At 41.1% G+C, this 27,245-nt stretch overlaps 1 protein-coding gene across 3 annotated transcripts in view; it reads right to left on the bottom strand.

Moving 5' to 3' along the window:
* Positions 1–26,324, bottom strand: part of COL6A6 (collagen type VI alpha 6 chain) — a 336,531-nt gene extending 310,207 nt beyond the window's left edge. For 2 of the 3 annotated variants that reach the window (XM_030206323.1, XM_030206339.1), the window contains exons 1-3: positions 26,132–26,324; positions 25,963–26,017; positions 8,831–8,892 (exon numbers count right to left, since the gene is read on the bottom strand). The gene's annotated coding sequence lies outside the window, so the exon portion shown is untranslated. Of the gene's footprint in view, positions 1–8,830; positions 8,896–25,962; positions 26,018–26,131 lie in introns of all 3 variants that reach the window. The other variant, XM_030206331.1, reaches the window with a different exon arrangement.
* Between the last annotated feature and the right edge of the window lie 921 nt (positions 26,325–27,245).

Genomic DNA, 27,245 nt, shown 5'->3' with positions numbered 1-27,245 from the left:
ATTTCTTCAGGCGTAAATAAATCCTAATAAATAAATAAAAAAAAGAAAAATAAGAGGGCAAAGGCTACAGACTCAGCAGTATGGAATCAGACCCTTTACTCTAATATTTGCTTATTGGATTGCAAAGAATTATAGATTTCAAAGGGTACACAGACAGATGCTGAGAGTACAGAGAAGGAAGGATGGCAATGGGCAAGTGGTTAGCTGAGGACCCAGCAATGCAAGGATGAATAGATACGTTTTGAGAGTGGATCTGAACTTAAGGTAGGATGGCTCTGACCTCAATGGTTATGGAAGCAAATTCCACAGGTATAGAGCAGCAAATTAAAAAAAAAAAGACACAGTGCCTTGTCAATTCAAGGTGGACTCATGTTATGGGTGGGATTATAAGACGATATTGTCTAGTGAGCAGAGGGACCTGGGATGGTGAGGAATTAATATTGCAGAAGAAGTCTAGGGGGTATATCAGTATGTAAGGTCTGCTGGCATACAGGCTTTTCTAGAATACATGCAGGAAAGTGAATGAGTAATTGCAGGTGCAGTGGGAGCTGCCATTTTACAAAAATACACTTTGAAAAACTGAACAAAGGAATGCAGCAAATCATACACTTAAGGACAAGGTGCACATGATAGCAGGTATTTTACAACATATACATGTAGGTTTGCAAGGTAGGCATACACATGTAACGTAGAAATGTAAACTGTGCAACATCAACTTACACGTGAACCTTAAAAATGCAAGTTGGTTCACAGCTCACATGTGTAAGTTACACCTGTATGCCTGCCATTTTGCAAACTTACATGTGTACATGCCGCTAATTAACAACATAGGCTGCCATTCTGTTTTTCTGTAATTTTAGAGGGTGAAATAATCCCTCAGTGCTTGAGGGATTAAGGGGCAAACTCCCTTAATCCCTCCTCTAAAGGGCTGACCCAAATCACCACTTTTTTCAAATCTACACGTGCAAGGGAGCACCTGGAAATCCTAATTTGGATACATTGGCACATACATGAGCTTTCCCTTTCTGAAATGGGGAATACACTTGTAGATTTTGATTCTACCCAAGATCTGCTAAACCATGCTCAAATCATACTTCCTGGCAATCTATGAGGAAAGGCTAAGGAGGTTGGGGCTCTTCAGCTTGGAAAAGAGGTGGATGAGGGGAGATATGTTTTAGGTCTACAAAATCCTGAGTGGTGTAGAACGAGTAGAAGTGAATCGATTTTTCACTCATTCCAAAAGTACTAAGACTAGGTGACTCTCAAGGAAGTTACATGGAAATACTTTTACAACAAATAGGAAGAAAGTTTTTTTTCACTCAAAGAATAGTTAAGCTCTGGAACTCGCTGCGGTTAGCGTATCTGGGTTTAAAAATGGTTTAGACAAGTTCCTGATGGAAAAGCCCATTGTCTGTTATTGAGATGGACATGGGAGAAGCCACTGCTTGCCCTGGGGTTGGTAGCATGAAACACTGCCTAGCAAGTTGCGCGTATAAATTATAATTAATGCCAATTAGTGTCAAAAATTGCTTGCTAAGAGGCAATTATCGGCACTAATTGGCTTGTTAAGTAATTACATTGCACATGCAAACCCAGAATACATCCTGAATACAATTGGATTTGGACATGCAATTTTGGTTGCACTGTACAGAAACCAGGGGGGGGGGGGGGGAATGGCTGAAAATGTGTGGATAGGCGTGTTCAGTGCCCACCATCTGCAAACAAACTTCCAACTTGCTTTGAATATCAGCTCCAATGTTACTAATTGTGTGCAGTGAAGCAGTCAAGGAAAACTATAAAACTATCAAATCCAACCTTCTGATTGTCTGGCAGCTCTTGGAGAAAGTCAACAGAAGAGTCATATCATCATTATATCTAACTACTACCAGAAACTAACAAGACAGATGTTTGCAAGCTTCTTCAATAAATATTTTATCCAGCTGTACTATAAGGGCTCAGCTTCCTTTTAATGTAAACATCTGGACAGCACTATTAAGCCAACCACTGCAAGGAAAAGAATTGGTGGGGGGAAGGGGGGGAGAGGATTATAAATGTATCTGTGTACTGTATACAACAACTGTGGACCACACAAGAATGTTTACTGAGGTTTTAAAAACAGACTTATTCACGTTAACATTTCTTGTTAAATTTATTAGACTTATTTAAGCACTACCAGCCTTCATTTATTTCTGGATCAATGCTGCGGAAATTGACCAACCACACACATCACAGAACTATTATTGTAAAATACATAATTCGGCTTATAAACACTTGAGGGGACAGATGTCCCTTATCCTTGCGTTTATCATTCATTGCAGTGCTCAATTTAGTTCAATGTGTTGTGCATACTGTCACTATTAAATAAAATGGAGTAGGGATGTGTATTTGTTGGCATACTTTGGTTCTATAGTACCTTAAAATATTTAGTGCATGCAAAATCAATTTAATGCATGTTAACCTATAAATTAATGCATGTACATTCAATCTGATGTATTAAAACTTTTATCCCCCTGTTTACTGAGCCACGTTAGCGACCGCCACGCGGCAATGCCGACACAGCCCGTTCAAAGTGGGCATGTGGGTAAGAGGAACTCGAATTACAGTTATGTCATGCAAGGTTCCACATTAGGAGTCACAGACCTAGAAAGGGATCTGGGAGTCATCGTTGATAAGACGTTGAAAACTTCTGGTCAGTGTGCTGCGGCGGCTAAGAAAGTGCACAGAATGTTGAGTATTATTAGGAAAGGGATGGAAAACAAACACGAGAATGTTATAATGCCGTTGTATCGCTCCATGGTGTGACCACATGTCGAATACTGTGTCCAATTCTGGTCACCGCATCTCAAAAAGATATAAAAGAATTGGAGAAGGGCGACGAAAATGATAAAAGGGATGGAACGATTTCCCTATGAAGAAAGGCTAAGACGGTTAGGACTCTTCAGCTTGGAGAAAAGGCAGCTGAGGGGTGATATGATAGAAGTCTACAAGATAATGAGTGGAGTAAAGCGGACAGATGTGAAGCGTTTGTTTACACTTTCAAAAAATAATAGAACCAGGGGACACAAGATGAACTAGAATATGCCAGATTTTAAAACAAACAGGAGAAAGTTTTTCTTTACTCAGCGTGTAGTTGGACTCTGGAACTCGTTGCCGGAAAATGTAGTGACAGCAGCTGGTCTTACGAAGTTTAAGGGGGGTTTGGACAGATTCCTGAAGGAAAAGTCCATTGAACATTATTAAATATATATATTTTTTTTTTTGGGGGGGGGGGGGGGTTGCCGGGTTCTTGAGGCCTGGATTGGCCGCTGTCGGAGACAGGATGCTAGGCTTGATGGACCCTTGGTCTTTTCCTAGTATGGACGTGCTTATGTGCTTATGTTGGCATTAGTGCAGGACAATCACTAGTGCAGCTTAGTAAACGGGGGTTAGTTTGCATTAACTAATGTTTTAGCTAAAAACAATCTTAGAGAAGTGGCCAAAAATTACCAAAAATTGTAAAAAAAATCTAATAAATCTGAAAGCAAACTGGAAATATGATGGGATTTTATTTGCTGGAATGGGATTTTTAAAAATTGCTCGGCACAACATATGTTTACATGCCTATTTGTGAGACATTCATTGATATGGGATTGGAGGGCACAGAGCACATACAGCATGTGCATGATTTTGTGTTTCCAAAAACATGCGCATACATTTTCATGGATAAAATGCCTGCAGAAATAGTAGGAGCAGATTGATGTGTGTGTGTACTTTTCAAGAGTCAACTTTCAAAGGGATACACCAACCAGGTTTCAGCTGGTTTAAGTTCTCACGGCCAAAGTTGGGCACAAGAATACATGCTAAGCACTATTCTATACAGAGTGCTCACCCTGGACCACCCTTTATAGAATAGCTCTGAGCACAAATTTTTCCCAGCACCTATTTTTTGGTGCCTTTTACTGATCCAGCCCTTTATATTTGTGGACACTTTTTGAAGGTTATCTCCATATGGCTTGCAACATAACCTTGCTTAAGCTAAGGACACAGAATAGGAGGACAGGCATCCAGGTATAAGGAGGAGACTCTGGAGACAACAAAGAAATTTTGGAATGCCATGAGTTACCAAATCCCAAAACTAGAAGATGTACTTGGAGAAGCTAAACTCCAGCAGTACACCAACAGCGCAGAACCCATACCACTGGAACAGCTCTGACACCTAGCTCGCCAATGCTCAACGGAAATGATATGCACGCTGTAAAAGTGAAAGCAAGGGGGGAATGTGCTTGGCGCATGTGCAGAAGAGTTTTGTGGTAAGCTCAGCTCTTGTGTGCACACGCCTGGCAAACCCAAAAGTGAAGCACATATTGGGGTCTGTTTTCTGCACCTTTAAATATAAGTGTATCTATTTTTTTTTAACTTGGAATGCTTATATTTAAACGCAGTAAACAGGTGCCAATGTGTGCTTTCACTTTTGGGTTTGCTCTGACTCGCATACATTTGTTTCTCACTACCAGTGCTTAGGGGCTTGCATGGGCTTCTTTCTACTTCCAAACTGTATAAAAAATGGAAGAGTTTAAAGAAAGAATCATGAGAAATCCTCTCTTAAAACACCCTCCGAGCTGGCGTTATTTTTTCAGTGGATTGTTTTGTGGGCTGTTCTCTGATCATTGAAAACAGAACTTTTCAAGAAGGCATACCTTAAACATCCATCTTAAATACTAAACAATCTACACAAAACCGAAATCTTACCACATGACTGATTACCCTCTTCTCTATTAATTATCAAGCACATTAAACCTTAGGTCAAATAGGGTCACTCTACAGTCGTTGACCCAATGTATGTTACAATCCAATGTATTACTCAAGAACCTTCATGCAATACCTTAATGTATTCTGCTTTACCATATATGTATGCACATGATAAACATATATACCATGATTTGTTCCATATATGTAATGTTCCATGTATGTCCCATGTATGTATGCACCTAACGCAACACCATTTGTAATTCTGTTACCCGGAAATGGCAACCGCCGTTACGGTAAATGTAAGCCACATTGAGCCTGCAAATTGGTGGGAAAATGTGGGATACAAATGCTACAAATAAATAAATAAATAAATAAATAAATAAATAAATAAAATAAATCATTGGGAGGGAATAGGAAATGACCTCATTAACATCCTTTTGACTGCATTAGCATGCTATTTGCGCTAATCTTTGGCATGCATATTGTGTCCTGTGCTAGAGCCCTCTGAGCATTCTGCGCTAGCTATTGCAGGCGCTAGTTTGGAGCTAATTCCCACATTTGGTTCTGAGCAATAGCCCTCCAGTTTGTGGTTTATGTTTAAATCATGTTTATTGATGATCCATATGGAAGAAAACATTACAAATTGAGCAACATAGCAATATTGATCATCAAGTAAATTTCCAGTTACTAAAATAACCCTCCCCCCAACCTCCGTACCCTACAAAAAAAAACCAGCAGGAAGAGGAGCACTAATCCTAAACAGAATTTATAACAAAGCTACGAGCCCTTGGGGATAAATGTTGTATGTACAGTTCCCAGATGGCCAGAAAAAGCCACCTCCTTCCAGTTTGTGGTTTAATGGAGACATCAGGATGTTGAATAGAGAAGGGGGTATAATATCACCAAAATTCATCCTTTCCTTTCTGAGCACACTACCAGCACAGTGCAATAAGAATCATTATTGTCATAGAGCCAGGGAGCTAAAAGAGAAAGGAATAGCCTAGTGGTTAGTGCAGCAGGCTTTGATCCTGGGGAACTGAGTTTGAGTCCCACTGCAGCTCATTGTGACTTTGGGCAAGTCACTTAACTCTCTGTTGCCCCAGGAACAGATAAGTACCTATATGTACACTGCTTTGATTTTTAACCACAGAAACATAGTATATCAAGTCCCATCTCCCTCCCTTCCTTAGCATGTGAGCAAAAAAGAGCTACAATTATATAAGCAGGACTGCCGAGAGACATAGCCGGGCCTCAGGCAAAACTGGAACACCGCAAGCCGCCCTCCCCTACAATCGCGCTGCCCCCCCCCCACCCCCACCATTTGCACCATCCCCTTACCCTTCTGTCTTTGCCTCCAAGGGGGGGGGGGGGCTTGGGCCCGGCACCTGGTGCACCACTTCCTGCTTGCCTGCTCCTCCCATGGTCTGTCCTCTCCTGCTCCTGTCCATGCCAGGAGTCAGGACCCAGGTGATTGTATTAACGCAATATTGCACTAATGCAATCATCTGGGTCCTAGGCAGAAGCAGGGGAGGATAGACCCGGATAGGCAGCAAGAAGAAGCTTGTCAGGCCCAGGCCCCCTCTTGGAGGCCAGGCCTGTGGAATTTTACCCCCCCCTCCCCCCGAATATATGCAGAGGAAGATACACTGTAGTTAATCCTATAAATTTTTGTGAGCATCCTCCAAAGATTGCTGGCCTCCCACTTAGTCACCTCTCCCCTCTCCAATCGGTTCAAAACTCTGCTGCCCATCTCGTCTTCCGCCAGGGTCGCTTTACTCATACTACCCCTCTCCTCAAGTCGCTTCACTGGCTCCCTATCCGTTTTCGCATCCTGTTCAAACTTCTTCTACTAACCTATAAATGTACTCACTCTGCTGCTCCCCAGTATCTCTCCACACTCATCCTTCCCTACACCCCTTCCCGTGCACTCCACTCCATGGATAAATCCTTCTTATCTGTTCCCTACTCCACTACTGCCAACTCCAGACTTCGTGCCTTCTGTCTCGCTGCACCCTATGCCTGGAATAAACTTCCTGAGCCCCTACGTCTTGCCCCATCCTTGGCCACCTTTAAATCTAGACTGAAAGTCCATCTCTTTAACATTGCTTTTGACTCGTAACCACTTGTAACCACTCGCTTCCACCTACCCTCCTCTCCTCCTTCCTGTACACATTAATTGATTTGATTTGCTTACTTTATTTTTTGTCTATTAGATTGTAAGCTCTTTGAGCAGGGACTGTCTTTCTTCTACAGGCCGTGTTACATTAGTGAGTAACTAGGTAATTGTACCACACTAGAGAGAACTGCATGGGGGCAGGAGATGCAAAGGCTGACTTTCACAATTGTGAAGAAACCCACATGCCACTTTTATTAACACACATTTACATTTACATTTTACATCTACTGGATTTGTACCCCACAAATTTCCAAGTCTGGACTCAGTTCTATGTGGCTTACATGTATCTGTCGGGGATGGGGTGTATCGTAGGGTGAATGATCAGGGGGCCAAGGTCATGGGCAATTGAAGGGTCGGGGGTGAAGGTAGGGACCCAGGAGAAGGTCTCATGGTAGGAGGAGAAGGTAAGAGATCAGGAACAAACCATCAGAGGAGGTTATACTGGCCAATTAATTTGTGTCTGTCTGTAGGAATTTCTTGTATAGAAATGTTTTCAGTTTTCATCTAAACTTGTCATACAATAGATCATGACAAACTTCTTTATGCAGTGTATTCCAGCATTTAGCTGCGTTGTATTGAAAACTGGTGGTGTGGATTGATTTGAAGATCACACCTTTGCAGCAGGGTGGGTGAAGTAGTAAGTGGTCTCTCTGACTGTATGTGCTGTTCTCAGATGGTAGAAAGTGAAAGTGCCTTGGTGCTTTGTAGCTTTTACTACATGAGACGTGGGGACCCCTGACGCAGGTGCTAGTCACCGAAACACGGCCCGTGTCGGGTCTTTTTGTCAAGGCTCATTCATTAAAGAACTGTGTTCCATTTTTAAAGGCCCGTGGTGCTGTTTTTTTTGTTTGGACTTTAGTTTGTACTTTGTTCCCTCTCTTTTGTTATATCCAGCTCTAGTAGAGGTGTCATATAGCTTGGTACCAAGCCATATAGAATTTGGCTACCTGACATTTACACAGATGCAATTACACCAGCCAAGACCTGGCAATAACTGTGGGTGCCTAAATATGGAAAAGGCACACATAACTTGCAGTATTCTGTAAGTGGCACATGTAAATGGGAGCCCCGCCCATGCCCCTCCCATGCTCCACCCATGTGAACACCCCCTTGCATTTAGGTATACCTGTTCAGCAGGGTCAGTGTTAGGGGAGTCAAAACAGGGCAGCTACCCTAGGCCCCACAGCTCCAGGGTCCCGCGGTCCAGGTATCTCTTCTCCTTCGCCCCACCACAGCCCATCTCCTCCTCCCTTCCCGATCTTCTTTAAAAGTTTATTTCCCTTCTCAGAGGAGCCCCGGTGCAGCAGTCATTCTCACAAACTGCCTGTGGTGGCCCTAAAAACTTTCCCTCTCTGTCGTAATCCGCCCCCTCTGATGCAATTTCCTGTTTCTGCCTGGGTGGATCGCGGAAGAGGGAAAGCTTCGGGGCAGTCGGAGGCAGCTTTTAAGAATGGCTGCTGCGTCAGGGGCCCCTCTGAGAAGGGAAATAAACATTTTAAAGAAGACCTCAAGGTGAGGGGAAGGGAGGTAGGTGGACTGTGGTGGGGAGAAGGGGAAGAGATGCCTGGACCACATAGTAGCAATGCAGGTGGGGAGATCAGGGGAAGGGAGATCAGGGGCCCCCTCCTTAATTTCTGCCCTGGGCCCTACTATGTCTAAAACCGGTCCTGCCCTACAGAATAGTGCTTTTTCTGCCACTGATGTACTTAAGTGTATTCTAGCGTACAACAGTGCTTGTATCTATACATTAAATGTGCAAGTGGCATTGTTATAGCTATACAATTGCTGCTTTAGTGTTTTCACTGGAAAAAGAAACCAAGGAGACGAGGAAGAAGAAGTATATGGAAAAACTTAAAAAGACTTTTTTTCCTCCAAAATCCCTTAAAGGTTCCCATAAAAATCAGCCACAGCAATAATATGACTTACCTGAACTCAGCTCTGTTTCACAGCAATGATCTAACGTTAAGCAAAGGGTGGTCTTCCAATTTCTGCTGAAGACAGAACCAAAGTCAGTTTGACAGTTATTACTTTCAATAAGCTCAATAGCTGAGGAATCAAAAGTTTTCCTAAATTCCTATCTGAGCAGCAAGCTTGGAGATTTGTTTTATTAGTTAGTCAAACATGAACAAGGAATTGAAAATAAGTATAACAGAACCTTGCTGAAGTTCTGTAAATGGAGGATGATAAGGGCTTCTGGTTCTGGTTCAATACAACACAATGAAGGAAAAGGTGTGAGCTAAATCCAAACAAATAAAGAAATAAAAAGAATATTGCCGTTGGCATGATACACCACATGAAAATGCCATGATCGTGCTTAATGAACCATATACTGTATTGCTGAAATTGAAAAACCTTAAATTGATGAGTTTTACTAACATCTAGCTTCTCTTATACTTGTACGCAACTATGGAACAAACTACCTAACACCATAAAGTCAACGCATGATCTGGCAACCTTCCAAAAATTACTAAAAACCTATCTGTTCAAAGAGACTTACAAAGAGAATCCTTCCTATTGTCTTGACTAATCTACATCAGTACTAGCCAATATTGAACTCTCTTAATTTAGACACTTTAACCCACACTATCATTACTGAACATTATACCTTGTCTTAGCCCCACTCACATATTTTGAACTACTTACTTATTACTTCTAATTTACCTGTTATTCTTTGTACCTTATTTACAACAATATTTTGTATTCTGTTAATGGTGTCCGCCCTTGCGACATAATGTAAGCCATATTGAGCCTGCAAATAGGTGGGAAAATGTGGGATACAAATGCAGCAAATAAATAAACAAACAAACAAAAAAAAAAAAAAACAAACAGGACAATTCTGTGAAGACAGGATTATAATAAAGCAGGAGAGAGAGCTGATCCGGTGGACCAGTGGCAGAGTTGGGTGTGATTCCCAGTTAATTTCTACTGCTTCTTGGGCTAGCCAGAGCTGGTGATGCCCATGGAGGTAGTGCTTCCAGGCTAATGGGGAGGGGGAGGAGGACAAGGGGTGACTGAAGAAAAGGAACACATAGGAGCCTGGTTACTAAAGCACACAAATGTTTGCACTTACCACACTTTAACTGCAAAAATTAATGCATGGTAAGTGAAAAGGCTGTTCACTGACTGGTGGGGGTGTGCCCAACAGGTCCCCTGCAGTTACTGTGCAGAGAATTTCTTTATTCGCCATTAGCCCTGATGTACTTAGGGGGTAATTCTATAAAGTGGGTGCTAATTAAGCACATAAATGGTTTGAATAATGGTATATATGGGCATAAATGCCAAAATTCTGTCATTGATATTCTGTAAATTCACACATATCTTATGCAGTGCGTATCTGACAGATAGGCATACGTATAGATGAGCAAGGGCAGGACTCTCACAGAGCACTAAAGTTACACATATCCAGCATTAAAGCGTGCACTCACACCAGCTCTATGGTGTGGTGTGAGTGATCACCCCTAAAGTATAAGGCACGTATTTCACCTGTTATGCTATTATTTAATAGAGGAAAGGAGACACTTTCCTTTAAAGAACAGGCACTGTTATAATGTTACCCCCTTAGGACTAGATTCTATATATTGCTTTAATTTAGATGTACATTATAGAATACGCCGAGTGCTGCTCCATGTGACTAAATTTAGTCGCAGACAATTACACCAACTAAAACCTGGTGTAAATCCCAACACCTAAATTAGGCGCAGAGCAGGTGCATTCTATGACAATGCACATAGATTTTAGAAATGCCCACAACCCACTCATTCCACTCCCATGACCATGACCACTTTTCAACTAAGCAACTTAGAATATGCATAGCATGTAGTGTGTATAAATTCTAATTAATGCCAATTAGTGTTGATGATTGCTTGTTAACATCCAACTATCAGCGCTGATTAGCTTGCTAACTAATTAAGTTATGCGCATTGTTATGGAATACACTTTGATTTCCGTGCGAAAATTGAGATGTGACATATAGAATCCTGGGGTTAATGCCTCCTATTAAGGAAGTACTAAGAGTCCACACTAACCCCCTAATTCTATAAAAATTACAAAAAGTTGCACACACAATTTAATTGAATAACGCAGGGGCGTAGCTATGGGTAGGCCTGGATAGGCCCAGGCCCACCCAGTTTAGCCTCAGGCCCGCCCAGAAGCAGATCCTTACCCTCTCCCACCCCTGCCGCAATGCTTCTTTTAATGCTGTCGGCGCTGCTGTGCACAGTCTCCCACCCCCGCGGCGGCGCTTACACTTCGTTATGGCGCTGCTTGCCTGATAGCAACTCTACAGATGCATCACCGACGTCCGATGTCCTGCTCTGGGGCCTTCCGCGTCCCGCCTCCGTAAACAGGAAGTTACATCAGCGTGGCAGAGGGAAGGCCCCGGAGCAGGACATCGGACATCGGTGCCGCATCTGTAGAGTTGCTGTCAGGCAGGCAGCGCCATAGCGAAGTGTAAGCGCTGCCGCGGGGGTGGGAGACTGTGCACAGCAGCGCCGACAGCATTAAAAGAAGCGCTGCAGGGGTGGGAGATGGTGAGGAAGTCAGTGGGGTGCTGGCCCGGGGAGGGGAGGGAACAGAAGGGTGAAGGGTGCTGGACTTGCCAGTGGCAGAGGGTTGGAGGGAAGGGAGAGAGGTTTGGGATTTGCAGAGGGGAGGTTGGAAGGAAGGGGAGAGGTTTGGGATTTGCAGAGGGAAGCTTGGAGGGAAGGGGAGAGGTTTGGGATTTGCAGAGGGGAAGTTGGAAGGAAGGGGAGAGGTTTGGGATTTGCAGAGGGGAAGTTGGAGGGAAGGGGAGAGGTTTGGGATTTGCAGAGGGGAGGTTGGAAGGAAGGGGAGAGGCTTGGGATTTGCAGAGGGGAAGTTGGAAGGAAGGGGAGAGGCTTGGGATTTGCAGAGGGGAAGTTGGAGGAAGGGGAGAGGTTTTGTATTTGCAGAGGGGAGGTTGGAGGGAAGGGCAGAGGTTTGGGATTTGCAGAGGGGAAGTTGGAAGGAAGGGGAGAGGTTTGGGATTTGCAGAGGGGAGGTTGGAGGGTAGGGGAGAGGTTTTGGATTTGCAGGGGGAGGTGGAGAGAAGGGGAGAGGTGCTGGATATGCAGGGGGTGGAGGGAAAAGGGAGATGTGCTGGATACGCAGAGGGTTGAAGTGAAGGGGAGAGGTGCTGGACATGTAGGGGGGCTGGATGAAAGGGAAAGAGGTGCTGAACATGTGGGGGGGGGGGGGCTGAAGGAGAGGTGCTGGATATGCAGATGATGGCTGAAAGGAAAGGAGACAGACTGGACCTGCAAGGAGGGCTGGAGCATAGGGAGAAAGGTGCTGGACCTATGGGAGGGGTTAGAGGGAAGGGAGAGAGGTGCAGTGAGAAAGAGCCAGATGCATAAGGGGAAGGAAAGAGAGGAAGAGAAGCTGGTTGGGGGGTGGGATCAGAGAGGAGAGGGACACATTGGTGTGGCGGAGGGAGAAAGGGGACATAGGGAAGTATACAGATACAGAAGGGAGATGATGGGCATTAGGTGGGAGCATTGGGACAGGGACACAAATGTGAGATGCTGTATGGGGATGGCACATGGGCACAGAAAGGTAATGCCTGACAAGGGGGGGGGGACAGGGCTATGGAATAGAGATAAAATGCTGGACACTGGAGAGGGGGGTATATGGACACAGAGGGGGGGGGGGAAAATACCAGACAAGGGGGAGAATAGGAACACAGAAGGGATATGCTGGGTATGGGGTGCATAGGTGCACAGAGGAATGATGATGGATGAGGGGATATGAACACAGGGGAGATACTGGACAAGGAAATATAGGAAAACAGAGATGGGAGATGGATGATGGACATGAAGAAAGAAGAAATGTCAAATAGGAGACACTGGCAAGTGAGTTAAGAGAAGACAGAGGGAAGCAGAAACCAGAGACTGGGACCAATATGATTTGAAAAAAAATGACCAGACAACAAAAAGGTATAAAAAAATATTTTATTTTCAATGTTGTGAATATAACATGTTGGATTTGAAATGTACATCTTGCCAAAGTTGATGTTAAACATGGCTGGGGTCCAGGACAGAAATCTAGGAAAGGACCCCAAAGTCCATTACCAGGCTGCGCCTTCAGCTTCCAGCATGCAGGCTTTCTCTGGCCAAGGAACCAAGCACAATCGCCCTAGTTCCATCCCCTAACACCATCCCTGGCATGTGCCATCTTTATATTTTGCACAGGAGCAAATGCCTTTCTTTCTTGTTTCTGTGGTGTTGGGGTTTCCATTTAATTTATATTTCTAGAGTTTGTGGTCACTTATTCTGTATTTGGCATTTGTGTCTTGTGTGTGTGACTGAGGTATTCTGTTAGCATGAAGTTTCCATGTAGCATTCTGTAATAATTTGGCTTATTCAGCTTTCCTGATAAATGTATTTGTATTTTAGGGCCCTACTATAATATTTAAGGCACTTCTTTTTCATAGTTAGGATCTTTGTTTTTGGAAGTTAGTGTTGGCATGGTAGATTTGCTCTAGGTTCTGAGTGACTTTTGTTTTATAGATTTTTTTAAAGTTAATTTATAATATGTCTGTAATTGAGATTACACTAGAAAACAAAATTTCTTTATATGATGAGTTTTATGGAGAATTGTCTTTGCTGTGCTCTGTATCCATTGTTGGTGGACGGCCAGGAGGTCCTCTGGATGCAGAATGTGTGGCTCAATGGGGCTGAATAGTGCAGTCTATTGTACTTCCCTTAGCTCTCAATTGGCCTGCAGCCACTGAAGCCTGCACTGCAACCCTCATTGAAGTTATGGGGAGTGGGGTAGGGACAGAGTATGAGTGCATCAGGTTGCTGTTTTTTCTCTTTCAAAAAAGTTGGCAACTCTAGTGCCCACCCGTCCAACCTGTTGGCCCACCCAAAAATTGCCTTCTGGCTACGCCACTGGAATAACGAGCTAATTAGCGCTACTAATTGGCTTATTAACAATTAATGGTACTAATTAGATTTAATTGGAATTTTATATGCAAGTTTAAAAAGGGGTGCAGAAATGGGCAGATCATGGGCAGAACAGGGGCATTCCTAACATTTACATGCTTTGTTATAGAATGAGGGGGATATGTGAACACATTTATTAATAATAAAATAATAAAATCCATATATATAAAGCAGATGTTTGTGTTTGTTTGTTTGTCTGTCCGTATCTGAACTCCTAAGTGGATGAGATTTCACACACACAGCATATAAGACAAACAAAACAAATGAATTCATATCCTATATAATAATTTGCACCTCCAACGTTCTACGTCTGGATGCCTAGGTTTGTAACATCCATAACCACTCATTGCCCTGCCCTCGCGTCAAAACGTAATGATGTCAGAGGGCGGAACAGTGAGAGGGAAGGGAAGCCAGCACCAGCCAGCCAGAGAACGTTCAGGTACAAATCGAGGGGAGGACAGAATCGCGAGGGGATGGAGGGAGGGAGGAAGGGAAGGGGAGGGGAGGGCAGGGCAGATGTGAATGGATGGGATGGGAGGACAGTAGAGGACAGAATCGCGGGACATCGAGGGGAGGGAGGAAGGGGAGGGGAGGGCAGGGCAGAGGAGAATTGATGGGCATGGATAGGATGGCAAGACAGTAGAGGAGAGAATCGCGGGACATCAAGGGGAGGAAGGAAGGGAAGGGGAGGGCAGAGGAGAATTGATGGACATGGATGGGATGGGTGGACAGTAGAGGAGAGAATCTCTGGACCCAGATGGGAGGGCAGGGAAGAGGAGAATCGCTGGACATGGAGGGGAGGGCAGGGGAGAGAGAAAAAAAAGCTTACATGACAGCCTTCCTAGGGCCCGTTTCATTGTTGAGGAAATGGGCATGGTTCCACTAGTAATCAAATAATGTAGTAAAATAGCATTCAAACTTCTCACCTTACAATATAACTGATATACTAAATTCATGGCTCCTCTGATCCATATATATTTTAATTTTGACATTTTTCCTTAAAGGTGGCATCTTGCACAATCCTAGATGTCAGCACGTAGAATATGGCGGCCTGCTGATTTACAGTTCTTTATGGGCTCCCCTGAAGAAGCTTGATACAAGTGAAATGGAGATCCCCATTGGGACCTTTATATTTAAGTGAACTGCCTGCTTTTTTGTACACATTATAAAATAAATGAAATGATGTTTTGAAATTTTCATGATTTTTGGTGCACATTGATTATTAAAAATATTAAGGAGGTTTTTTATGTCCAGTAATAGAAATGGAGTCAAGCTAATGCTGACACGTTGCTGACACAGTGCTATAAATAAAGTGTCATGGCAGACTCTTGAGGTCTTTTTCTCCTTCTTTATATTTTTAAATATTTTATACATTTTGTTGTCAGATATAATTACAACTTTCAGCTTATTTGGTATTGATTGCCATTATCCTTTTGCTGAAATTTGTTTTTGAGCATGACTACAGTTAGGCATGATTCCTGGGCATGAGTGTTATTCTATAAACCACGCCTAACTTAAAGCACGGCTTATAGAATAGCATTTTTTTCAGTTCACCCCTAATTGCGAAACTGCATGGTAAATGTTTCTATATTAATACCAAAAATGGTATGGTGCTTTCGCCAAAAGATGTATGAGATGAGACTGGAAGACCTGAATATGTATACTCTAGAGGAAAAGAGAGATGGGGAGATATGATACAGATGTTTAAATACTTGAAAGGTATTAATATAGAAACATTTTCCAGAGAAGGGAAAATGGTAAAACTAGGACATGAATTGAGGTTGCAGTGTGATAGGCTTGGGAGTAATGTTAGGAAATTTCTTTTTCTTGGAGAGGGTGGTTGATGCCTGGAATGCCCTCCCGGGGGAGGTGGTGGAGAAGAAAATGCATGACTGAATTCAAAAAGGCATGGGATGAACATAGAGGATCTCTAATTAGAAAATTAGTGGTATTTAAAAAAAAACAAAAACAAAGCTTAAATGTTTGCATGTGTGTTTACATGTCGAGTGGCACTTGATATAGCAACTGTGGCTGTGAAGAACTAAAGCCGGTGCTGGGCAAGCTTGTATGGTCTGAGTCCCATAGCAGTTTGTTTTAGGATGGACTTGAGAGGACTTTGATGGAAACTCAGTAATCTGGAACATGAGGACAGTGTCGGGCAGACTTTTATGATCTGCGTCCCACAGTTGACAAGATGGATTTGGATATAGACTGAAGTGGGTTTTGGCAACTTCACTAGTTGGAAGCAAGGTTGGTTGGACCTCAAAGTCCTGTATCCCAGAAATGCCAGAGACACCATGATCAAGTATTTTGTATCACATTCATTGCTGGTTTAATCTTGAGTTGATAATGAGTGTGACTGTTGGGCAGACTGGATGGACCATTCAGGTCTTTATCTGCCATCATTTACTATGTTACTATGTAAACTGCCCACTTCTTGCCCATATTTTGCCCAGTTCCTGCCCTCTAACAGAGCATGCAGTTAACACATGGATTAGAATGTGGTAACAGTAAAGCCAGGGGGCAGTAACCTAGTTATCAGGCTTTTGTACTAACACTGTATACTAATTCATGCATTAATTGCTTAGTGCACTTTAGCAAACAGTGCTCATAATCACTGTAGAATTTATCAAAATTTATAAAGATAATAACCCAGAAGTTAGGTGAAAAAATCTAAATTAAACTTGAGAAGGTTTTTATAAAAGGTTTATTCAGAACTAATTTTACTTAGGAGCCCCTTTTATTAAAACTTAGCACATTCTAACGGTCATTAGCATGTGCTATGTGTCATGTGGCCCATAACTGTAAAACAGGATGTACAGCATTTAGCACATGCTTAGCGTTAGTAAAAGGGCCTCTTTAAGTGTTATTGTAATGTCAGGACCTGGGAGGGAGCACTGGGTGATGCTAGCAGATGGAATGAAAGGAAGAAAAACCTATCCTGGGAAATATGAAAAGACTGATTAGAGAGATAAGAAGAGAAGTGACTTAAAACTGTATTAAAGCCAAGAGTCAGAGATGAAAGGAGGTTGAAAATAACAGAATGATCTTCAGGCTAAAAACAGCTACTTAGCCAAAACATAAATAAGGTTCAATGGCTTTTAGGCACTAAAAGATCATTATAGTGTCTTGGAGGAGGATAGCTTCAGAAAAATGGGCCAGGAGTGATTGAAAAGATACAGCAGTAAAGGAGAGAGAAGTAAAGCTGAGACTCTGGAAAAGAATTGTAGTAACCAGACTGGTCCTGCAGAATGCTGAAATCTTTGTAGGTTGTTAGATCTTTTGAAGAATCAACAAAAACAGATATTTTAGTTCATGAGCTTCTGAGATTTCATAGGTTCCTCCTGAAGCTCTAAGGAAGAGGTATGTGAAGTCTTGATAAGGCACATAACATGATGTCCTTGTGGTGAGACTTAGTTAAGAGAGATAGATCATTTTATTTATTTATTATTTATTTGTTACATTTGTACCCCACATTTTCCCACCTATTTGCAGGCTCAATGTGGCTTACATAAGGCGATAGTCGCCTTCAATGAAAAACAGATACAAAGTGATGTTATTATCAAAGAGGATCATGTGTTACAGATACATTAGGAGACTCGAAGAGAAGAAGAGTTATATAGTGTTCGTTACGGGCTTTGATTTCGTTGTGTTGCTGGATTCGTAACTAGTTAATTTTTAATTGTTAAAACAGCAACATGAAGCTAAAAAAAGAACATTCAGTGAAAATGTTTATTGTATTTAAAATATGTACTTCTTCCTCTCTGTCTGTGATTCACATCTACCTGTTCTACTCCACTCAGTATTTTATAGACCTCTATCATATCTCCTCTCAGCCGTCTCTTCTCCAAGCTGAAGAGCCCTAGGTGCTTTAGCCTTTCCTCATAGGGAAGTCGTCCTATCCCCTTTATCATTTTTGTCACCCTTCTCTGTACCTTTTCTAATTCCACTATATCTTTTTTTAGATTCGTTGACCAGAATTGAACACAGTATTTGAGGTGCGGTCGCCCATGGAGTAATACAAAGACATTATAATATTCTCAGTTTTGTTTTACATTCCTTTCCTAATAATTCCTAACATGCTATTTGCTTTCTTAGCCTCCACTGTGCACTAAGAAGAGGGTTTCAACATATCATCAACAATGACACCTTGGTCTTTTTCCTGGGCGATGACTCCTAGTGTGGAACCTTGTATCACGTAGCTAGGGTTCCTCTTTCCCACATGTATCACTTTGCACTTGTAAACGTCATCTTCCATTTGGATGCCCAGTCTCCCAGTTTTGTAAAGTCCTCTTGCAACTTTTCACAACTTTAAATAACTTTGTTTCATCGGCAAATATAATTAACTCACTAGTTATTCCCATCTCAAGGTCATTTATAAATATGCTAAAAAACAGTGGTCCCAGCACAGACCCCTGGGGAGCCCCACTACCCTGGTGGATCCACCCTTCTCCATTGAGAATACTGACCATTTAATCCTACTCTCTGTTTTCTATTATTTAGCCAGTTCTTAATCCACAATAGAACACTACCTCCTATCCTATGTCTTTCTGATTTCCTCAGTTGTTTACGAGGTACTCTATGTTTTTTGAAAATCCAGATACACAATACCGACCAGCTCACCTTTATCCACATGTTTATTCACTCCTTCAAAAAAATGTAAAAGATTAGTGAAGTAGGATTTCACTTGACTAAATATGATGCCGAGGATTTTCAGGGTGTCTGAGATAGGGAGGGTGTGGTCTGGGGTGTTGATAGTTGTGGAGTTGTATGTGTTGTATTGGGATGAGAGGATAAGACAGTGTGTTTCATCTTTGTTGAGTTTTAGTTGAAATGCGTTAGCCCATGAGTCCATGATGTTCAGGCTGAGCTTGATTTTGTTGTTGATTTCTGTTAGGTCATGTGTGTATGGAATGTATATTGTGACATGATCTGCATAGATAAAAGGGTTAAGGCCTTGGATGGATAATGCTTTGGCTAGTGGGGTCATCATAAGGTTGAAGAGGATCGGTGATAGTGGTGATCCTTGGGGTACTCCACAGTCTGCTTTCCACAGTGGTGATATGTTTGATTTCACTTGGTATGTTCTTGTGGTTAGGAAACCCTTGATCCAGCTAAGTGTATTTCCACCTATTCAGAAGTAATCTAGTAATCTTAGTAATATGTTATGGTTTACCATGTCGAATATGCTGGACATGTCGAATTGGAGGAGAAGGATGCTTTTGCCTGTTGCTATTTCCTGCTTGAATTTGGCTAGGAGCGTTCCCGTTCCTATAGGCTATATACAGGTAAATGCAAGGTCAGCAGTCAATAAACCAGCCATAATCAGAGACTAGATTGAAACAGAACAGCTAGGTCTTATATTTATAACTGAAACATGACTGTACTTCAAAGATGACCCAATCATACTAGACCTATGCACATCAGGCTATAAAATAATACACATCAACAGAACCAAAAAGAAGGGAGACAGGGTTGCACTAATTTAGAAATCCTTCATCAAGGTGGAGCCTGTTGCCGAACACAGATCCTCTATAATTGAAACGTTGGCATGCAAAATCACTGGCACAACACTAACTAGTCCATTATATTGCATACTGTTCTACCGTTCTCCAGGAAGGTGGTCTGACATCCAAGATGACTAAACATCATGACTATAACACCAGAAACTTAACAACATTCCTAGACCAATAGAACCTCAAAACACAGCAAGCTACATCATCCCATGTAAAAGGTCATCTGTTGGACAAACTAGCCTACAGGTTCTCAGCACATGACAACTATATACTAGAAAATCACAACTGGGAAGAAGTGTTATGGTCAGATCCTAGCAAACTCACATTTACACTTCAATGGAAAGAAAACGGTAGGAACTGGGAACCAAGAATACCACACAACTTCATAACTAGAGGAAAGATGGACAATCAAAGCTTCTGGACAACAGCACAGAATGAACAAACAATCATATCACCCAACAACATCAACTTTTTGATAAACAGGGATGACGTGAGCAAAAACATGCTGAACAAAATAGCACCACTAAAAATGAAGACAAGAAGTAAAAAAAACACCTACGACCACCTACTAGAGATGAAAAAACTGTGCAGAAAACTGGAAAGAAATTGGTCCAAAAACAAGTCATACATAAACAAACTTACCTAGAGGAAAGCTCTAAGATCATACAAACACAAAATAAAAAGAGCAAGAGCAGAATATTACAACATGTATGTGAGCTCAGAACAGATTAACATGAAAAAAATATATGAACTTATAAATAGCTTTTCAAACAATCACAAGTTAATAGAATCAAATAAAACACCACCATCAGACGAGCTCGCACAATTTTTTGAACGTAAAATAATGCAAATAAAATCAACACTTACTGCACCACAAACGTCCCTCACAGACTTCTTACATGAAAATGAAACCAACGATGATCACAACACGGCAGATAGAATCTGGTCCTCCTTTAAAATACCTACAACAAGCACAGTCAAAAAAATGCTGACAAAATACACACATGCTAACTGTATACTAGATAGATGCCCAAATTACATGATGAAAACCCCACCAGATTAGTTCATTAAAAGCTTCACTGAACACATAGAATATATGTTCTCAAATGGTCATTTCCCTTTGGTCAAAGGCAAAATTATACTCACTCCAATCTCTAAAAATGCCACAAATAAGATCAATGACCTCACAAATTATAGACCAGTAGCTTCAATACCATTATTGACCAAAAATATGGTGAGCCTAGTAGCACAAAAACTAATGAAATATCTGATGGACTTCTCAATCCTACATAATTCTCAATCAGGTTTCAGACCACAATGTAATTACGCTGATAACAAGATTCAGAAAATTGATATGCCAAGGTCAGAAAATTCTACTACTACAATTTAATATGTCTAGTGCTTTCAATGTCATAGAGCACCCAATACTAATGACCCTATTAGACAACATGGGAATTAGTGGTGTAGTGGCTTCTTGAGAACAAGATCACATCTAGTAAAGATGTCCAACCAGTTCTCAGCCTCTTGAACCCTGAATGCGGGATGCCGCACAGCTCCCCAATATCACCTATACTATTTAATGTCAAGATGGCACCACTTAGAAAGAAGTTGGAAAACAAATATATATACCGATGATGTTACTATTTATGTACCTTATAAAAATGATATCACAGAAACAATGGAGAAAGTTAAAAAAAAGGTCTTAACTTCATGGAAAATTGGGCCTTTTCAAACTGAAATTAAACAAAGACAAAACCAAATTCTTGGTACTATCAAGCTCGCATAATCCCTCTTCTTAGCAATACTTCACAATCAACCAAATAACTTATCCAATTGAACCACAGCTAAAAATATTAGGAATTATGCTTGATAAACATGTCTCTTGAAAGTCAGGTCTCAGCAGTCACATCAAAGAGTTTCAAAACTCTATGGAAATTGATTAGAATCAGAGACTATTTTCCCAGGAAATCATTTTTTCTTATAGTACAATCTTTGATACTGCCCCAACTAGATTATTGCAATGCAGCATACGTAGTATGCAAAGAAAACACAATAAAAGCACTGCAGACTGTTCAAAACATGACAGCAAGACTTATGCACAAAAAATCAAAATACGAAAGAGTAACCCCAATGCCTGTAATGCTGCACTGGCTACCAATTAAAGCCAGACTAATTTTCAAAATTAGAACTCTAATATTCAAAATACTATTTGAAATGTCTCCAGACATGCTAGACCTGATTGACCTATCGCCAACAAATGCAAATCCAGGAACTAGAAGTTATCTGCTACTCTACCCACCCAACTGCAGAAACACAATCTACAAATCCATCTACATGGCTGGATTTAGTTGCCTGGGATCCAAATGGTTGAATTCAATACCCAAGTTCATAAATAGCATTACAAACTATCTTCAATTCAGAAAAGACTTAAAAACCTTTCTCTTCAAGAAATTCTATGAGTAAATAACTTGCCTTTGCTACAAATGCCCAAATGTTTCCTATATTCCACATTGCCTGCAACTGTAACATAACAATGTAACTCCTCCAAAACTAATAATTATAAGCCACATTGAACAGAAACCTTGTTTTTGGTTAATTAATTAATTTGCATTTGTATCCCACATTTTCCCACCGTATAGCAAGTTCAATGTGGCTTACATATAGCTAAAAAGGCAGTTACAAAATATAGATTTGAATTAAAATTAAATACATTAGTGATTTTCTCTAGTGTTCTCTTTCCAGTGATTGACAAATTTCATCGCATTGTAATCACCATTTATCCAATATCCCAACTACTGTAACCTGTTGCACCAAGTCCTGTATTCCATAAGGACTAAACATCAAAGATGTTTCCCATAAGGTGCTCCATGAAGAAGTGTTTTACAGCATCATGGGCCTCTTTTACAAAGCTGTTTTACTGATTCTCGGTGTGGCAAATGAGAGGAAGCCCATTCAGTTCATATGGGCTTCCTCTCATTTGCCACGCAGCTTTGTAAAAGAAGCCCCTAGAAACTTTACTTCCCTAACATGGTCCAATGAGATGTTTATCGAAGCTATTATGAAGTAACCGAAGTAAAAACACCAATTTGAATGATTTGCCGTGTAATCTGATGTATGGACTGTTGTGGAAAAAGAATCAAAGGGTCACAGTAAATGTGGCCAGTGTTCTATTTGTGCCATAACACTGGATGGGAGTCAGCTACAAGATTTTAATACTGGGAAGGTTTTTTCTTTAAAATACTCCATTACCACTCAAGTGACATACCTTATTCAATACTCATGTCCATGTTTCTACATAGGTCAAACTTTCAATGTCTTTAAAACTTGAATGACAGTTGTGGGATATAAGAATGAATGAATGAATAAATAAATAAATAAATAAATAAATAAATAAATAAAAGTGTCATATATATTCATTGTGCATATTCAACAACCAGACTGGTAGAGGGGTCAGCAGGATAAATTTGGGGAGCCTTTCCCTAGGGAGAAGGGGTAAATAGAAAAAAAAAACAGGAGGTTGCCAATTCAGAATGTAATGTCTTGCTATTTTTTTAACTTATATATTTTGAATATTTGTTTGGAAAATATTTATGTCATTCTGCTCTTCTGCCAGATACAGTCTGTTGGATTTTATGTCATGGCATTTGTCATGACATCATCAGAAAACTGCTGCTCTGTCAATGGGTCATTTTACTGTGCTATGGCTTCATAGTTGACATTGAGGTAGTGCATTAAATGCATTAAATGGCATTTTCTGAATTACTACTGACTAGCTTAGATCTTGGGAATTTTCTTTGTGTTTTTGAACTGTGTTGTCTTTCTGAGGGTAATCCTAGAACAAGGAGCCCTAGATAAGAGGTTAAGCAGATGCCTATTTGAAGCTTTTTTCATTCTGTAAACCTCTTTGATGCTTAATATGAAAGATGGCCAGTCAAATGAAGAGAACTAAACTATCCAATTCCTGGCTCCCATTCCTAGTACCATACTAAATATTCATTTTAAAGAATCTTAGTATCATTGAATGAATTTTCAATAAGAGCTTGTGTTTAGCAGTGTTCTGAATTTTTTACATCACTATTCGAAATGGAACATGTCCTGACAGGATTCATACCGTACTGTTTGACAGGAGAAGCTTCCTGAATCTCACTGCTAATTATTATTATTAGCATTTGTATAGCGCTACCAGACGCACGCAGCGCTGAACACCTGATACAAAGAGACAGTCCCTGCTCTAAAGAGCTTACAATCTAAATAACACAGACAGACAAGACAGTTACGGATGAGGGAAGTAATGGGTGAGAAGGAAGGAAGGGACAAGGTGAGGGCAATGGAGTAGTGGCTAGGAGCTAAAAAGCAGCAGTGAAAAGGTGGGTTTTCAGCATAGATTTGAAAACAGGTAGAGATGGAACTAGACGTATAGGTTCAGGAAGTTTATTCCAGGCATAAGGTGCCACGAGAGAAAAGGAGCGAAGCCTGGAGTTAGCAGTGGAGGAGAAGGGGGACGACAAGAGAGATTTGATCAGCTAATGCTATGCATTAAGTGGAACCAGCTTTGAAATAAATATAAACTATATTTTCATCAGCTTATCAGCAGGTTCCAGCACCAGGTAACAGTACTTAGTCTGTAGTAATTCCCTAATTCCTTATTTGTCCTGTTTGTTTGATTAGATTGTAAACTCTGTTGAGCAGGGACTGTCTCTTATGTGTTTGAAGCCAGACTCTACACATGGCACCTAAAAATACCACGCAGTAAACATTTCTGCCTATGCATATTCTATAAGTGGTGCTTAGATTTAGGCGCAGTATATAGAATATGTTTTGCTGATATTGTAGTGCCTAAATCTACATGTTTCCATTCACACCAATGAAAATGTGGTGTGTAAATCTCAGCGCATAGATTTAGGCACAGAGGGCCATATTCTATAGCAGTGCATGTAAATTTTGGAACGCCCACGAAATGCCCATCTCCTCGTCTATAATCATGTCCCTATAATCATGTCCCTTTTTGGCTGCGCACATTAGAATTTAGGCGCAGTGCATTACAGAATACGCTTAGTGAGTTATGTGTGTAAATTCTAATTGTTTTCAATTAGTGCTCATATTGCATGTTAAGTGCTGTTAACAATGCTGATTAGCTTATTAAGTCAATTAAGTTACACGAATTGTGATAGAATACGCTTAGATTTTGGCACAGATCACTAGTTGCACTATATAGAATCCGGGGGTCAGTGTACAGTGCTGTGTACATCTACTACTACTACTACTATAAATCACTTCTATAGCGCTACCAGTCGTACGCAGCGCTTTACAATTGAACATGAAGAAAGACAGTCCCTGCTCAAAACAGCTTATAATCTAAATCAGGACAAACAGACAGGATCAATAAGGATAAGGGAAGGACAGACAGAAGGACACAAGGATAAGATAAAAGTACATCTAGTAGCCTATAGAATCAAAAGCACTAGTAGTAATAGTAGTGTTTGTTATATGCTGTTCCCTTCTGCAGGTATTCACTTCCACCAATTTGGACAGCAGTCTTCTTGCTGATGTACCCGGAAGTGCCCGGTTTGCTTATTGTGAGCACTGCAATTAGCTTTATGTGCTACCAAATACCTTTAAATCTCTTCTTTCAGGCAGTTCTGCACCTAAGTGTGCCATCCATGCCGTCCCCTGTGTCTCTGCACTGTTCTTTCACTGTGACACATGAACTTAAGAATGGGAAGATGAGCAGGGTCTCCCCAGAAAGGTACACAATGATCTGATTTACTGACTGATAATAATTAAAGCCTAATTTAAATCATATTTGCACACTCAATAGCAGCAAATGTTGTTTCTCTGCAATACATTTTGTCTTCTACTTGAGTAGAGGAGTGTGGTAGCCGTGTTAGTCCACTCTTAAGGTTATCAATAGAAATCAAACAAAATAATGCATGGAAAAGAAAATAAGATGATACCTTTTTTTATTGGACATAACTTAATACATTTCTTGATTAGCTTTCGAAGGTTGCCCTTCTTCGAGAAGGGCAACCTTCGAAAGCTAATCAAGAAATGTATTAAGTTATGTCCAATAAAAAAGGTATCATCTTATTTTCTTTTCCATGTTTTATTTTGTTTGATGTCTTCTACTTGGAAACTTGATCTCAGAACTATATAATTATGGTGCCGCATAATTAACCCTGGACTTGTCCAACATAAATCAAGTGGGTTGCTGTTGCCGGCTTGATTTCTGATCACAGCACAGCATTCCTTTCCTTTCCTTTTCCTTGAAACACTGTTGAGAGTCCAGTTCAGACACTGGAGCATGCACAAGGGGCACTGCTATTTCCTTTCCCGATAGTTCATGCTGCCTGTTGAGCGCTCACTGCTATAGTGTGTTGGCTCAGAATGGCCCACTTTCACCCTGCTTCACATGAAACATTAACTTTACTGTACAGCACAGTGCAGAAAAAAAAAAAGCGAGGAAGCCTTAATTGCCTGGTCAGCTGGGTCACACATCCTTCAGCATATGAACTTTTTCTTTTTCCTTACATGCAAGGGCACAGATTTCATCCGCTCCACCTCCACCCCTTGAACTTACCAGGTGAAACTCTTCAGAAAGTCATCTTTAAGCACACTTGGAAAAGCTGCAGCCACTGCACGGGCAGGAGGACAGGAAGAGACAGAATAAAAATCACCTTTCAATACAGGCAATGGTTTTTAAGCTGCATTACAACAAATTCACTGAAACAAACAAAAAAAACCCATACCTGTTCCTTGTCTCTTGGGGAGGGGTGTACTTGTTTCTTTCTGTCCTCTAATACATGTTATTTCTGAAACCTTTGCAGTTCTTGAAGCGATGTCCCTCCCCCTTCAAAGCTGATCACAACTTTAGTTTTCACAGATCTCCCCACATCCACTGATGGCCATACTTTACGTGCATCAGTGTAATGCCCGCCTGAGATTCTGCTAAGGATCTGCACAGAAGTGCTTCAGTCTACTCAAATCCTTAACGGTGGGTGTGACTAAGCTGGGGCAGGGGCGAGGGGGAGGTTTTCAATTCTAAAACTTTAGCATGTTAAACTCCCAACAGAAACGAAATATAAGTTAGAACAGTACAGCCAGAACAGAAGCTAGAATTGCACTTTACACACAGCTAAGTGGAAATTATTTGATAAGCACATTTAAATTGAAGCATTCTTGGAAGGTTTTTTATGCCTATGAGGTGATTCCCCGATATTGTTTAAACATTAAGAGGCTGGACTCTGAGGCTTTTTCCTTCCAGTTGTTCTGATCGTTGAAGAAATCTATTGTAAATCAATGTAAAAGGTATTTATTATTTTGGAGAGTGTTCGATTTGGCTATCATTGGATCTTTCCAATCCTTTTATTTGTAATAGTACATTTATTGGCAGGACCTCCCCTACTTCCTCTCACAGAGCACTGCACAAAACGAGCACCTTTAAATAACCTAGATATCCCCATCTGATGTCGTATTTCCATGTTTCTAAATCTCAATGTCAATCTTGGAGGACACAGACCTGCATTCCCCTTCTGATATAGGGAATGCACATATATTTTTAGCTCCACCCTAGTCCCACCTAAAACACGCTCAGCCCACACCCCCTTGCCATATGCATGTAGTTGTGATTTGGAGCTATACTGTATATCCCACCTTTCTAAAATTGGGATTTGCACATATACGTGATATGCACATTTAAATGCTGGTTTTTGCATGTCCAAATCTCAAATAAGGGCTTCCACAAAAATTGCCTTAGGGTGGGGAAAAGAGGTTAGGAGCTTAATACTAATTTTCAGCATTAGGCATTTAAAGTCTTATGTCTGGGCAAATGAATGCCAAGAGAACAACTTTTAAGTCCTTCAT

The sequence above is a fragment of the Microcaecilia unicolor genome, chromosome 1 (genome assembly GCF_901765095.1).
Source record: "Microcaecilia unicolor chromosome 1, aMicUni1.1, whole genome shotgun sequence".
Taxonomy (NCBI): domain Eukaryota; kingdom Metazoa; phylum Chordata; class Amphibia; order Gymnophiona; family Siphonopidae; genus Microcaecilia; species Microcaecilia unicolor.
The sequence above is the reverse complement of the archived record's forward strand: the minus strand, read 5'-3'. Positions and strand labels throughout refer to the sequence as shown.